The 16,168-nt window shown below is 34.8% G+C and overlaps 1 long non-coding RNA gene across 1 annotated transcript in view; it reads left to right on the top strand.

Moving 5' to 3' along the window:
- LOC124362554 overlaps window positions 1-16,168 on the top strand; it is a 257,948-nt gene that overhangs the window by 129,213 nt on the left and 112,567 nt on the right. The window contains exon 5 of the long non-coding RNA XR_006922476.1: window positions 15,375-15,404. This is a non-coding gene — a long non-coding RNA (uncharacterized LOC124362554). The remainder of the gene's footprint in view (window positions 1-15,374; window positions 15,405-16,168) is intronic.

The following is a 16,168-nucleotide window of genomic DNA, read 5'->3' as shown; positions in this document are numbered from 1 at the left end:
TCTAACTAGTTATTTATGATTTGCAGCCTAATAATAAGAAATTTTCTAAGAACTGAAGATCAAAACAATATTTCAGTTCGTAACCTTAGCAATTAAGACTGGAGTTTCCTGTACTTTCGGAATGTCATCGCCATCCACCTTCGCCAATACTTTATTTAGATAGTTCTATTAAAACAATAACTCACATCGAACTCCGAACATCTAAAATAAAGTTGTAATTCCAAGAACTTCTGTGAAGTAGTCAGCGTTATATGTGTATTATTGCCGACACAAGTTTACAAACAGTTACGGTATATTGGAATTTTTATTGCTAACCTTGGATATTGCGTATTGGATTTCCAGTGAAATTTATGCTGTGTTTTAATTCCCAAAGGTTGCTCATGAAGTTTGAGGCTCTCATGCGTTTCTTAATGTTTTGAATACAAATGTGCATGGTTCTATTACTTTTATAGTAGCAGATATTAGCCCTACCTATATGAAAAGTTTATTCATCCTAAAAAAATACTATTATATATCGTTGTGCAATTTGGGTGAAAATGACAAAAAATTTTAAAATAGTTTTATTATACCACTATAATATAGCTATAAAAAGGGTTGGCCGAGTATCTCCGAAATACTGTAATGCTGCTATTTATTATGGTTCACTTACCAATCGTAGATGTTATTTAGCATTTAATTGTGGTCATTACTGAAGGTAAAAGTTCTAATGATCTCAATGTATTATATCCTTTGATTTCTATTTCTCGATATCCTAGTTTTCTTACTGCGCCATATATACTGTATGTTTTACTTCACAATATCCTGAATGTCAATATATCCGGAATGTCTTACTTCACCAAGGTATCATACTTTACTATATCCTCATTTTTAACATATTCGGTATATCCTACTTTAACAAATTCCTGGGTGTTGTAATGAATTATATCCTGAATGTCAAAATGTCTTGGATATCCTACTTCACCATATCCTGAGTGTCCCCAACATATTCTATTCTGTCTATTCTACTTCACTATATATTGAATGTCACATACCCTAGACATCATACTTCATGAAATCCTGTGTGTGCTAAGAAATTATGCACTGAATGTTAACATATTTTGGGTGTCCTACTTCACCGTTCTCAAGATGTCCTACTTCGCCAAATTCAGACTCCCGGGAACTTATTCATCATAGATACCATAGTGAAACCACGTAATCATATCCTTAAACATATCGTAAAACATTGTAAACTTGAAATATATGTAACGCCTTGTACATTATATAGAATAGACTAGCTATAGTACATAGAGGCAACAACACGTGACTCATATAATGATGATTACACTTAACAATAGAGTAGCATAAATATCTTATCAAGTTTCAATAAGTTGTAACAGCTTGTGATCTACTATACATTCTAATTCGCTATGTTTTTGAACAATAAATCAACGGGGGTTTTAAAATTATTATTGTAAACAATATTTTGTAAAATGTTAATCACTAAGAAATTTAAAAGTAGGTTAAACATGTGATTCAGTATTACGTACAGAATAAGAGTAAAACATTGCAAATTTGTTTTGGGTTATGACGTACATTGAAATTGAGTACCATGTTTACTGTGCGTAGAGAGATCATGTTTAGTACTTCATTTACCCCCGTTTGTACGACGTGCGGAACTGTTAAAAAGTTCCCTCCAATTGTGTCTAATTGTTAGTTTGATAAATGCCCCAATGTGTGCCCCGGCAAACTGCCTTTCCCCGTACAAACGGCCATTTGTATGCTAACGGCGTTTCGCGTTAAAACTTTCTAGTCCAGAAGTAGCCATTTCAGTTTAAATAGGGGTTCAACGGTTTAAATAATTCAGTGAACGCTGAGTTAGCACCCATACGTCTTCTAAACAGTTCCACCTCTATTAAAAGCCTATTAACAAAGTCAGCCGAATCGCGAGTTATGAGTAAGGGTGTCTGAGGGGCGGGACGCCTACAGTTCAGACAAAACCTACAGTTTAGCACGAGATTGTTCGCCATTCTCTGTTCCTATCTCCTTCTACGTTCTCCCCATTGTTATATTTTTTTTAACAAAATGGAGGAAGACAGAAATTGACGTGGACAACGGTGACACATCCATTAAGGTGCTTGAGACACATGATAACAGACTCGTTCAAATTGAATCTGCCCGGACTGTCCCCAACAGTCCTTCTAACACCAGAAATCCCTCCTGGAATAGCCTCGACTCCTGTTTATCCTTTACTCTTTAATATCATAACCATCACATTCTCTACAGACCTTAGATACTTGGGATAAAGCCAAGTTCTCTTGGGCCGTACTGCCTCTATTAAACGAGCTCAAGTTCGTAACTCTTACATTGCAGATACCACAAGTCTCATATCTGAAAATACATAAATAGGCTCAAGTTTGTAACTCTTATATTTTAGCTGCCACTAGCCTCACATCATAAATTACATAAATGAGCTCAAGCTTGTAACTCTTTCATCGTAGATTCTACGAGCCTAATATCAGAATCTACATAAATGAGCTCAAGTTTGTAGCTCTTACCATCTCCTCCCGCGAGCCCCACAATATTTTGTATTTACATAAATGAGCTCAAGTTTGTAACTCTTACATTGCAGCTCCCACGAGCCTCACAATACTCGGTATTTACATAAATGAGTCGTTTGAGTCCCAAAGTTTGTTTGATGCTCATTTAATCAATTACATTCACTTGAGGAACTTCCCTGTTCTGGCTTCTTTGGCTCTCATAATTATGGAGACCTTACAACAGTCCTGCGCCTTTCTAGTCTTCGTCATGGATGAAAGAGAAGTCTAAATATTTTCTTTTGATTGTAAATTCCAATATGACGATACTATTGCTGAAAATGAAATATAGTTAAGCTTCAAATTGAAATGCAATTTAATAAAATATACTCGTCAAATAGTCATATATTTCAATTAAATACGTACTAATTGTTTGAATTACCGTATCATAATATTAATTCTTTTTGTAATTTTTTTTCAGATTTCCTACTCTTTTAAAAGTATTCCAGTTCTTATATGAAAATCCTACTAATTGTATTGATATATAACAAATAGAATTGACTATCATACTAATTAGTCTACTGTTGATTATGTACGATTCAAACATAACATATATGGCGTAATGATATTGATGTCTTTTGTACTCCAGGTGTATTTTTGATAAGGCTAAGGGCATAACATTTCTCTTATACTCCTTCGAAATAAAATGTACCACTCAGCTTTTGTACCAAACACGACTTATATGCGTTTCATATCCAGAATAAATAGAACATTTAGGATACAACCTTAGATACGATCCTATAATTATAAAGAATGCAATAGCTTCAGACATTTATAAGTGTAACAATTAGAAGGTCACGGAGAAAAATACAACATACCCAACCTTCTAAACGTTAATAAGTTATGGTAAAATTATTTAGAAATCAAATATATAATATACGACAATCAATATCACTACCATATCATTATGCAATAAGCAAGAAAAGATACAGTGCAGGTTATTACTGAATGGAAAATTGAATTTCATATTCAATCAAAGCCGTTATAATATTGTATAATGAAATCTACAAGAAAATGAAAACCATAAAACCAATAAATATACGTTTTTTTCAATTCATAAACAATTCATTTTTCACTGAAAGCCAACAAACTATTATTCAACTAATATTCGCCAACTTCAAAGTACATACAAACTGACAACTGATTGAGATTCTAAGGTAATTTGCCAATGCCAATTTAAACAACGGTTTATACGACAGCTATCACCAGATAAAATAAACCACGGCGTAAACATACATCTCCATCTACACAGAAGGAAGCGCCTCTTTGAAAATTGTTTCAACTGGTTCTAAATATATCCTTCACAGAAAGTTTATTCTTATGACCTGTAAATATATCCATCACAGAAGAGGATATATTAGAAGAATATGTATAGGTCTTATGACCTGTGATTTTAATTTTCTCGATTTTGTTAGGATTATATTTGATTAAAGAGAAACCAATACATTGTAACAGTATGTATATAACATACTAATTTAGGCTGGTGCATACGGAGGCAATGCGCTATTTTGCAATGTATCAGAATGAAACATTGTATTTTGAAATCAATATAAGATCAATTAGCGAGTAATTAAGTACAAAATAAATTAATTAATTAATTAATTAAAGTAACTTACGGCCAAATTTTAAATAGAAAAATACTCTACAGGTTTGAGAACAAAATTGGGTGGTGTCTTATAACACCCGTCCCGTCTCCTGGTCTATATTGTTGTTAAGTTATTTATAAGCAAGGTATTTGAAAAAAGAAACTATGATATAAATACACTACATTTTGGACAACATTGTAAAAAGCATGTATGTTTTAAATACAGAATATGTAATGGTATATTTCATTTTGTACTTGGTTTTACATTACATTACCAGCAAAAAATGTACGTTAAATAGATATTGTAATAACGGTATGCGATGGTACTTTACTCCAAAACTGTTTTTTCGTTCAAAGCTCCTCCTCGACTTTGTTAGGACACGTGTGTAAAATCTTTTACAACATTCCTAGTTGTGATAAACTATTGTAAGCTATATTGTCTAGGCACCGAGAATCAATTTGCTCTATATAAGCACTTGAAATGGACAGTTAAGTTGTCTTGAAGAATGTATCCTAACAAAGAGATCGATCGCCAACTGCACTAGTTTAGATGGGGTTCTAAGTGAGAGAGTATCAAAAGTGTGAAAGAAATGTAAAACTATGATTTTAGACACTTGTTTATCAGACACAATAGTTATATCATCGTCAGGATACCAAGGTAAAGAGACTACAATTAGCAATTTCAAGGGTCTTTATATGGTTAGCTGGCGCTGATTTAACATTTATATAATTGTATGTCCGTTGAACTTAGGTGTGTCAAGCTAAGAAAAATACGATTTGATAAAAAAAATATCGTTTCTTATGTTTAACCCTTTTATACCTAGCCATTTTGACCTCAACCAAACGTAGCTTGGTAAGCGATTAATTGTGTGTGTGTTTTTTTTTTAATGTATGTATCAACTTCAAGAACAAGGTATGTGCTAATAAAATTTACATTGGCTTTCGACTTCTGGTCTGTTAAGGTTGTCCATCTGTTCCCTGAGAAAGAAATGTAATGGTGCAATAACTAAAGTTAGTTGAATTTATTTTGATCATTCGAACCAGTATTCTGTTTCGGTATTTTTGTGCACCACTGTTTAATATTCTACCACTTCCCCTCTTGAAGGCACAATGTAGACATGATTTATATGTTGGCTGCCGCGCTGTAATTATCCGTTACCGTTCTGAACGGAACAGTTATGATGTTAGCAGCGCTGTAATTATCCGTTACCGTTCTGAACGGAACAGTTATGATGTTAGCAGCGCTGTAATTATCCGTTACCGTTCTATATGGAACAGTTATACTGTAAGCAGCGCTGTAATTATCCGTTACCATTCTGTACGGAACAGTTATGATGTTAGCAGCGCTGTAATTATCCGTTACCGTTCTGAACGGAACAGTTATGATGTTAGCAGCGCTGTAATTATCCGTTACCGTTCTATATGGAACAGTTATACTGTAAGCAGCGCTGTAATTATCCGTTACCATTCTGTACGAACAGTTATGATGTAAGCAGCGCTGTAATTATCCGTTACCGTTCTGAACGGAACAGTTATGATGTAAGCGGCGCTGTAATCCTATAATCCGTGTAGGCGAGGCGGTATTGTGCCGTCTGGTGTGCGAGCCTTCCTCCACCTGGTACATTTCTCACACACTCGCTATAAACATCGCGGAGTAAACACTTCTACTCTGTAAACACACGACAACGCGCTGAGTGGCTGGCTCTGTGCTCGTCCGCATTCCGTACCTCGCTCTAATATCATCTTGCTCTGCCCGCCTCATTCCTGCCATTCGCTGTGTTATATTAGTGATAATTGTGTAACTACCGTGGGGTACCGATTAGCAGTACACTTCGGTTTAGTGCAATACTAGTAACTCCGCATTGTATCGTTGTCTTCCTTATTGTTCAAAATTATCTAAAAATATGTCCTCAGCAATAGTTAATATATATTGTTTACCAAAAAAGCTTATGTACTATTCGTATTCACAAGTAACACTTATAACACTGAATATCACTGAGTAACACTGATATCAAACTTAATGTTAAATTAATCTTAATTCTTCCGCTGCGAATAAAGAGAAACTACCTAAAGTTTTACGCCATAAGAACAAAGTTAAATTTAGGACAAATTTACAGCCTTATTTTTGATCGTACAATAATGCAAGAAGTCTAATTTTATCTGAATTCATGAATCCAAACTCGTTTTTGTTAATTGTATAAGTTTTGATTATTTAAACGATAAAATACAAAAGTTTGACACTTTTACCTGAATATACATCAGAAAGCATTTGGATGCATATTAACTATATGTGTAACATGAGATATCTCATAATTATTCTACTATTATAAATAAAGTTTTAAAAGTCTTTGAAGTTTTTATTGTTCTTATGGGATCAAAAACAAACTTGCCGCCATGTTAGAATATCAACTACCATTTGTTATGACGTCACACACAGCGTCAGAACACAGTGTTAAAATCTTATATATTTTATATTCGACTTGAAAAGCTATCTTCAATACGCGAAACTAAGACTTAAAATAATTGTTAAATAATTAAAGCTCTAAAATAATAATTTAAGTGAAATTAATGTTTCGTCCAAGTATCACATATAGTTAAATGTCTCATTCAGTTCAATTAGATCTATTTATTACCCAAGCCAATGAATATTGCAATAACCGGCGATTATTCAATTTAAGCACATTCAAAATAAAAAACCTAATTTTAATCCTCTACGATAGCACGAAATGCGTACATAAATCTCATAAAGTTGGGGTACCTACGATACAACAAGTGTGTTCCCCTGCCCCTGACTTACAGAAGTGTCGAAATTGTCTTTATTATTATAAAATTAGAAGTAGGTTTCGAGTTGTCAATGTTCGGAACCATCACTTTGAAATGGCTACTGTTTGTACTAGCCTAGACATTTTTGTTTGTCTCAACATATATACTAAGACAAACAGCCTAATGCGTATAAAATATATTTTGTTCTTTACTCGACGTAAGAATTCTGTGACACCTTGTACATTGGTGCAGTAAATTATTTTTCTTCATTAAATTAAATTTCAGAAAAAATTGTTAAATTTTATTGGCAAATAATTTCTACAATACCGCATCTTAATGTGTTTTTTTTATAACCCACTAAGAAGGATCGGTTTATAGAAGCAGATAATTTGAACTGTTGATGTTTATCGGAACTTTATGGAAAGAAATATCAAAGGCATTCCTTCGTCTTCGCGTAACTAAATGAAGCTAAATAAATGTTGATTCTCTCTGACGGCGCCACGTCAAACTAAATTAAAAACTTAAAAGATAAAATTTTGTTTAGAAGCAGTGTAAATGAGGTTATATTTAAATGGGCTGTAGGCGGGAGGGGGAGCTGCGCACAATACAATTATGTGCGCGACTCGAGACCATTTCTAAACCAATTACACGGGTAATTGAACATCACAAGTCGCTATGATTGGTTTATAACTTGTGCCTTTACCGACCCATTTTTTGATAAGTTGGGCGAGTCTGATCGGTAAACTTGTCTAACAGAGTTGACAACTCAATTTTTCTTGCAGGTAAGATCATCTTGGAGCTGTTTTGTTAAAACCTTATAAACTATACTGAAAATATAAATGAGGTAAAATGTATTTAATAACTTCATGCCCTGCCTGTTTTTAGTTAAATTTTGAGCAAATATTTCATCTACCACGAAAGACAGATCTGATCTACGAAAACTAATTTTATATACTATAGCCATCTCATCCCCCGTACCTGTAATTGCAAAGTTTAAAACAATATTTACCAAATGTTGAAGAGAAACCGCAACCCCAACTTAAACGTGTCAACTAAACAGACGTTAGTAGCTAGACCAGTCACCAGAATTCGCTAGTGTCGTGCAAGGTTCATAAATTATAGTTCCTAGATTTGCCGAAGCATCGTGCTGCGAACAGATTATTTGCTTAATACGCTGGAGTAATTGGATAATAATGGAATTTCGTCGGTATAATACTAACTTCACATATCAGTTTAACAGAACGCTAACATATTGCAGCACATGTCAGACAAACATATATCAAAATAACCGTGCCTTATACAGTTGCCCGTCCAATGCTTCTGGCAAGCAGCCCCGCCCGTAATGACACCGGTTGACTCTTAATCTGCATTACAGTTAGGGAACATCTTGATAAGTCGGTATACATGAAGGAGAAGTGAGGCGAAGTGTTGTACAGCTTAAGGTAGATGAAAATCCAGGATATTACAACCTTAACTGCTGGACTGGCTCTGCTTCTCTGTGAATCCCGGTTTGGTCATACGTTTCAATCGAATAGTTTTTCTCCTAATAGAAAATTTATACTAAGAAAGATTGAAATTAAAATATTCAATGTACGTCCTTTCGGTTAACTAGTACTGGAATTTAATGCTTATAATTAACCCCAAAAACTAATGACCTCTTTGATGCTGATACTCGTCAGTGAGTGGAGAGTCCGTGTTAAGTTGATTGATGGATTTCACACAATATTGATACAACCTGTCACCTTGGTTAGCTCAGCTTGATACGTTAGTGTGGTATTGAAATTAATAAAACTCCATCCTCTCATCGATCATTTCATATGGGATCGACGAGTAGAGATTTCAGTAAAATAGAGCCTCACTTTACAGGCTCACCGTTCCATTTTCTTCTCTATGGTGAAGTTAAGGAAGGAAGGGTTTAGGGAAGATTTTTAGTAATTGTTACCCATCATGAAAAGATTTCCTCATAACCGTCCCACGTCTATACAATTCAATGAATTATAATGAGTATTGTGAGTAACATCAAGCTCTTCCTTTTCCTCATATTTTTCTCTTCTATTTCCTTATATTTTTTCTCACATGTCATATACATTATGTTTGTTGCAATGTAAAAGGTACGTTTATTGAGACATGACATTTTATTAAAATGTATGTACCTCACAATCAATCAGCCGTAATAAGGCCTTATGTATACTTAGCGCAAATTAGAATCACAATTTTAAAAACAATGCAAAGGGTGTTATAACCTCAAATGTATCAGTAATATCACTCCATACACATATCAATATTCTTTTCCACATAACATTTTTAAAGAAAAAAATCGTATCTCAAATTTAATATTGCTGCTTACGTAACGTAAACATAATTATACACTCTTGTTTATTGTACGCTGCAAAGCTATCTTCATTATTAAATATCATTCATCAAGCAAGTTGTCTATTAAGCAATAAATAAACGTTTTTACTGCCTATGTATAATAATGTACATAAAAATGGACAACCAATATAAAAGTACACCGCTTGAATAATTTAACTAAGTGCCTAGTGTATATAATATAAACGAGTCAATTGTTTTGACGAAATTAAGTTAAACGACCATCTAAAACTAAACTGAAACTTTCAACTGAATGCAGATAGTGTACGAACTCGTTCAGAGGGTATTAAATGAAATCGTGCTAGTTTTAGTTGGAATTAGTTAAGAAGTAAGATATTTATCGTTTTCTCTCTTCTTTTTACTATTTTATTGTATATTTTACAAAGCGTTTTATGACAGCGGTAATATTAAACTCTTACAATAACTAAACAAGTAGAAATGTAATAACTAACTTTGTACATAATTCTAGATTTTAAAATCCGTTTTATGTGTTTTTATACAAGTTGTTCAACTATACGTGCGATAAAACCATACCACTTCAATAATTCGAACGGCTGCCACTTAAAAGATCAATATATAACAAAATCGTTTAAACGTTCTCTTATAGATTTAAAGAAGTTTTAGTTTTGTATCCACTGTGTAATAGAGCCTCGCGAACTACCATCATCTTGAAAGTTATTCGTCCTAAGGCTGATTTATTTAAGGCGCTTCATAATTTATATATATATATATATATATATATATATATATATATATATATATATATATACATACAGGCTTGCCATTTAAAGATAGTGTTATATTGTTTAGTTCAATGCAGACTGTTTGTCAGAGTGCGGCTCGGTTTCTTGTAGCCTATTAGCAAGTTTGGCTGGAAGATGTGAGTGCCTCAGGCCTTTTTCTGGAATCTCAACTTATCCTTAATTAACCTACAAGCTAGCTAAGTTATTTTACTTCACCGGAATAGAGAGATCTTATCGTGATTCCACCGCTGTGTCTTTTAATTAATTTCAAGTTTGTGCAAATTACTTTGTGGTAACGTTTTACTTTGTTTCACATTTTGTTCATTGCGTAACTTGTCGTAATAGGCGATGTAATATTGTTTCAATGTTGGAAATACAATATTCCAACACGAAGGGTTTCATTCAAACTTTTTCTGTCAAATAGTTATTGTTGCCACTTTAATTAAATCGTTTGAAGCCGGTTTCCACGTTTTCGACAATTTAATTAATTATGAAGTTTTGTGACGTCTATTTTTCCATTTGTATCTGCAAACTTGTGTTCTGTATGGATTTTGGCAATACAAGTTATAAAAAGGGAAAGTTTTTTCATGATGTAAAATATAAAGGAACAAATATTTGTATTATATGTGTATTTGCTCACTGAAATTATGTTGGATGGATAATAATGTTGAATGAACAATCATGATGACATAATGATTCACTATTGAAAGTATCTTGTTTACAATTTAATACCATCCTCCTGTATAACAACAAAGCTTTGAATCCCTGCTGGATAACTGAAATATAAATGATGATGAGATAGAACTAACACGTTTGGCTGGTGTTGCTCTAGAGTTCGTTTATATTTTAAAATATATCTTCGAAAATGAAATGATAATTGTTATCCCAATTTGCTAATATTTCTAAATAAATGGAAGGATTATTAAAAAAAGTTTGTTTTATAAGTAAATTTCCTAATCTTGCAAATATGTATCCTACAGAATGCATGACATTTTTAGAGATTAAATCATATCCCTTAAAATATTTTCACTGTACAACACTATTCTATAAATTAAATAATAGTCTTTCAAGTTAACGTGGGCCTTTAATGGTCAGAAGCAACACAGAGCGCGTCAAGGATATCCTCTTTTATCCCATGGAAATTTAGTATTCCTCATTCTTAGCATAGCTTACGACAAAAGTAGATCGTAAAGCAAAGTTTCACGATAGGCAGTGAGGAATTATAATTTGTGCGGAGATTCTTTTGACGTTCCCCTACCCTTCTCCCCACAACACCAACCCACACCCACTACCTCATGTTATTAATCGCTGCCCGGGATATTAATGATAGGAGCATTGTTCACAGCCTCACTACCAAAGGATTAATTTTCATTAAAGGGTGTGTTGCTGCCGTGTGTGTTTTTGTTTTTACTCCGCCGCTTTATTATTGTATACATTAATTTCACTTATCTCGTGGAGCGAGAATTTTGGTATACAGTTTAATGCAATTCTTTTAGCAATGGCATTTTAATAAAGTGGAAACAATTTTTTTGCTTCTATAATCGGGCAAATTAGTTTTGTGGACTCAATACAGAAAAAAGAGGTTTCGGGGTTGGTTACTTTCTTTCAATTATTTCATTGGAGGGTTAAGCCACGTCTTTATCCAAATTACGCTCTTAAATTAAATTGTGCAAATTGAAAGATTTTATTTGGGATTGGAAATAGTTAAAAGAGCAATAAACCTACAACACTGACCTACAAAACCCACAATTAATAGTGATTTGTATACGAAAATGACTTACAAAAGTTTGTGTTTGTCGGATGTAGTGATGTACAAAGGAAAGATAGTTTCAAAATGTAAGGATTTGTCATCCATGATTAAGCTAGTTCGCCGAAGGTGTCCTCATCCAGCCTCCACTAGAAGGACCTTTGTCAACTTATTATCAGTTCGATAATCCTCTTTTTAACTTTGGCTCTGCCGTTTTGTCTTTGCTTCCGCAATGTTTTCTTCTTATGTAATTGAATTCATTATGCTCTGTTCACTAATGACTCATAAAATTGGAGTATTCTTTTATTTGTACTATTAGACCAAAGAGGACAGGTCTCTTTGTCATTTCAGAGAAAAGAAAAATCAGCAACTTAAGGGGAAATTCCGCATGAAACGGTTATAGATGGTTAATACAATTAAACTTTCAATTCAAAGTAAAGGTTCTTTAAACTTTATGCTAATGCTGATCTGTACTCCCCTTTCATACCCAAAAGCCAATCTCAAATTTGGAACTAATCCTCGAATTTCTAGATGAAAAAAGAATTCCCACTGTCTCACTCAAGTAAATTGTAATACATTAAACTTATACTACGAGAATACAACCTAAATTCTAATATATATTACAAATACCCCATATCTTACTTTATTTCAAATTATTTGACATTGGTACTATACTGTTCAATATGTATGTTAACAATATTAATACCACGCATACTCGAACATATGTATCAATGTATATATGATTGGTCGCTATATTTACTGATCAAAATGTATTTAATCTTCTTGAAACTAATTTAGTCATAATCATAACCCTACAGATCCATTTCCATAACAAGAGTAATGAGGAATCTAACGTCACTAACAAAAGGCGATCAATCGGTATTTAACAGTTGATCTCTAAATGAAACATGTTATCGGTTGTCGCTGTTTTGAACAATGACACGATCTCTCGCTCGTCGCTTCACTGCTTGGTGCTGGTAGTGAGTATTGATTATATGGTTGTGCCAAGTTAAAAAAGGCACTGGTCGTATAAAGCTTAGCTTCGAAACGAGTATCGACATTTAAACGTTGACACGACCCCTCATTCATCGGCTCCTCTCAGATTTGAGTTTGCAGTGTGTATTGATCACATGGTTGTGTCAAGTTAACAAAGACGCTAGTCGCTTAACACTTATCTTCGCAACGAGTATTGATATTTAAACGTTGACACGACCTCTCATTCATCGGCAGCTCTAAGATTTGAGTTTGTAGTGTGTATTGATCACATGGTTGTGTCAAGTTAACAAAGACGCTAGTCGCTTAACGCTTATCTTCGCAACGAGTAATGATATTCAAACGTTGACACGACCTCTCATTCATCGGCTTCTCTCAGATTTGAGTTTGTAGTGTGTATTGGTCACATGGTTGTGTTAAGTTAACAAAGACGCTAGTCGCTTAACGCTTATCTTCGCAACGAGTATTGATATTTAAACGTTGACACGACCCCTCATTCATCGGCTCCTCTCAGATTTGAATGTGTAGTGTGTATTGATCACATGGTTGTGTCAAGTTAACAAAGACGCTAGTCGCTTAACGCTTATCTTCGCAACGAGTATTGATATTTAAACGTTGACACGACCTCTCATTCATCGGCTCCTCTCAGATTTGAATGTGTAGTGTGTATTGATCATATGGTTGTGTCAAGTTAACAAAGACGCTAGTCGCTTAACGCTTATCTTCGCAACGAGTAATGATATTTAAACGTTGTCAAGACCTCTCATTCATCGGCTCCTCTCAGATTTACGTTTGTAGTGTGTTGATCACATGGTTGTGTCAAGTTAACAAAGACGCTAGTCGCTTAAAGCTTATCTTCGCAACGAGTATTGATATTTAAACGTTAGTATTGATCACATGGATGTATCAAGTTATCAAAGGCGCTGGTCATAAAGCTCTTAGCTTCGCAACGAGTATCGGTGTATAGATTGTTGACACTACCTCTCATTCCTTGTCGCTTCTCAGATTGGTGTTTGTAGTTAGTATTGATCACATGGATATATCAAGTTATCAAAGGCGCTAGTCATAGGTACAGCTCTTAGCTTCGCAACGAGTATCGGTGTATGGGTCGTTGACACTACCTCTCGTTCCTCGTCGCTTCTCAGATTGGTGTTTGTAGTTAGTATTGATCACATGGATATATCAAGTTATCAAAGGCGCTAGTCATGGGTACAGCTCTTAGCTTCGCAACGAGTATCGGTGTATAGATTGTTGACACTACCTCTCATTCCTCGTCGCTTCTCAGATTGGTGTTTGTAGTTAGTATTGATCACATGGATATATCAAGTTATCAAAGGCGCTGGTCATAAAGCTCTTAGCTTCGCAACGAGTATCGGTGTATGGATCGTTGACACTACCTCTCGTTCCTCGTCGCTTCTCAGATTGCTCTTTGTAGTTAGTATTGATCACATGGATATATCAAGTTATCAACGGCGCTAGTCATAGGTACAGCTCTTAGCTTCGCAACGAGTATCGGTGTATGGATCGTTGACACTACCTCTCGTTCCTCGTCGCTTCTCAGATTGGTCTTTGTAGTTAGTATTGATCACATGGATATATCAAGTTATCAACGGCGCTAGTCATACAGCTCTTAGCTTCGCAACGAGTATCGGTGTATGGATCGTTGACACTACCTCTCGTTCCTCGTCGCTTCTCAGATTGGTCTGTGTAGTTAGTATTGATCACATGGATATATCAAGTTATCAACGGCGCTAGTCATACAGCTCTTAGCTTCGCAACGAGTATCGGTGTATGGATCGTTGACACTACCTATCGTTCCACCTCTCTCCTCAGCATGGCCCCGGTAGGGAATATTGATCACATGGTTGTACATAGTAACATAGGAGATAGTCATACAGCGGTTAGTCTGCAACTAGTATTATCGATGTGTGAATCGTTCACCCGATCACTCGCCTCACAGCTTGGTGCGGTAGTCAGTATTGATCACACGGTTGTGCAAAGTAACAAAGGAGTTAGTTATACAGCGCTTAGCCTTGTAACGAGTATTATCGATGTGTGGAACGTTTACTTGATCACTCGCTCGTCGCCTCACAGCTTGGTGCGGTATTCAGTATTGATCACATGGTTGTTCAAAGTAACAAAGGAGTTAGTTATACAGCGCTTAGCCTTGTAACGAGTATTATCGATGTGTGGATCGTTTACAAGATCACTCGCTCGTCGCTTCACAGCTTGGTGCGGTAGTCAGTATTGATCACATGGTTGTTCAAAGTAACAAAGGAGTTAGTTATACAGCGCTTAGCCTTGTAACGAGTATTATCGATGTGTGGATCGTTTACTTGATCACTCGCTCGTCGCCTCACAGCTTGGTGCGGTAGTCAGTATTGATCACATGGTTGTGCCAAGTTAGCAAATGCGCTGGTCATACAAAGCTTATCTTGCAACCAAAAGGCAAAGGTCTCTTAGTGTTGTCCGTTACGAATAAAAACTTGATGAATCTAAATATTTAATTATTGAACTTATTAATATAGGTAACATCTAACATATAGTAAAACGTTGTTTCATTGCAATTGTTGTTACTTATTTTGTTTACTCTGTTCCAGATACAATTTGCAACGAAGCTCCATTAAAAGGTAGGAACCGCTGATATAAATTATTTACGGTTTATTATTTAAATGTGATCTTGTCGTTAAGAACAATGAAACTCAATCACTGAGTTTGTACTTGCAGTGAAAACGTACACTTAGGCAGTTAAAACATTATACTTAAGACTAGTTGAATATCATATCCTTATATTGTACAAATGAAGGATCTTTTCTGGTGGGAGGGGATAGGAAATTACATAACAATCAATGGGAATGGCTCTTGATTTTTTCCAGAAACACAGGTGGTCGAAATTGTTTTAAAACGTTTTTATACTGTTGACAACAAAGGAGAAAACAATAAGTAAATTTGTACAGTAAGAAATATAAGTAATAGAATAGGTAACTAATATATGACTCGATGCTGTGATTTACTTGTACCCGAAACGTGGAACTGATATACAGATTGCCTCACCCTTTTCAGCCCTTAGAGCCCGAGTGCACTCTTTACGATAAGCCTTATTATTTCCTGCCCAAATATTCCGTTTTTAATACTAAACCGTAATTTACGTAATAATTTTAAATTAGTGTTTTGACCCTTTTTTAGGAATATCATGGCATATTTATTGTTAGGTTTGCCTAAAAATTAATATGCCATGATTTTTATATTTGCCTGGTTCCTTGATAAAAAAATAACCAACCAATTCATTATAGAACGTACAATCATAACTGTACTGTGAGTTTACTTAAGGTTTCAAAATGCATTCGCGGAGGTAATTTGAGTCAGGTTTTGACGAACATACGTGAGGTCGTAG

The sequence above is a fragment of the Homalodisca vitripennis genome, chromosome 5, assembly GCF_021130785.1.
Source record: "Homalodisca vitripennis isolate AUS2020 chromosome 5, UT_GWSS_2.1, whole genome shotgun sequence".
In the NCBI taxonomy this organism is placed as follows: domain Eukaryota; kingdom Metazoa; phylum Arthropoda; class Insecta; order Hemiptera; family Cicadellidae; genus Homalodisca; species Homalodisca vitripennis.
The sequence above is the reverse complement of the archived record's forward strand: the minus strand, read 5'-3'. Positions and strand labels throughout refer to the sequence as shown.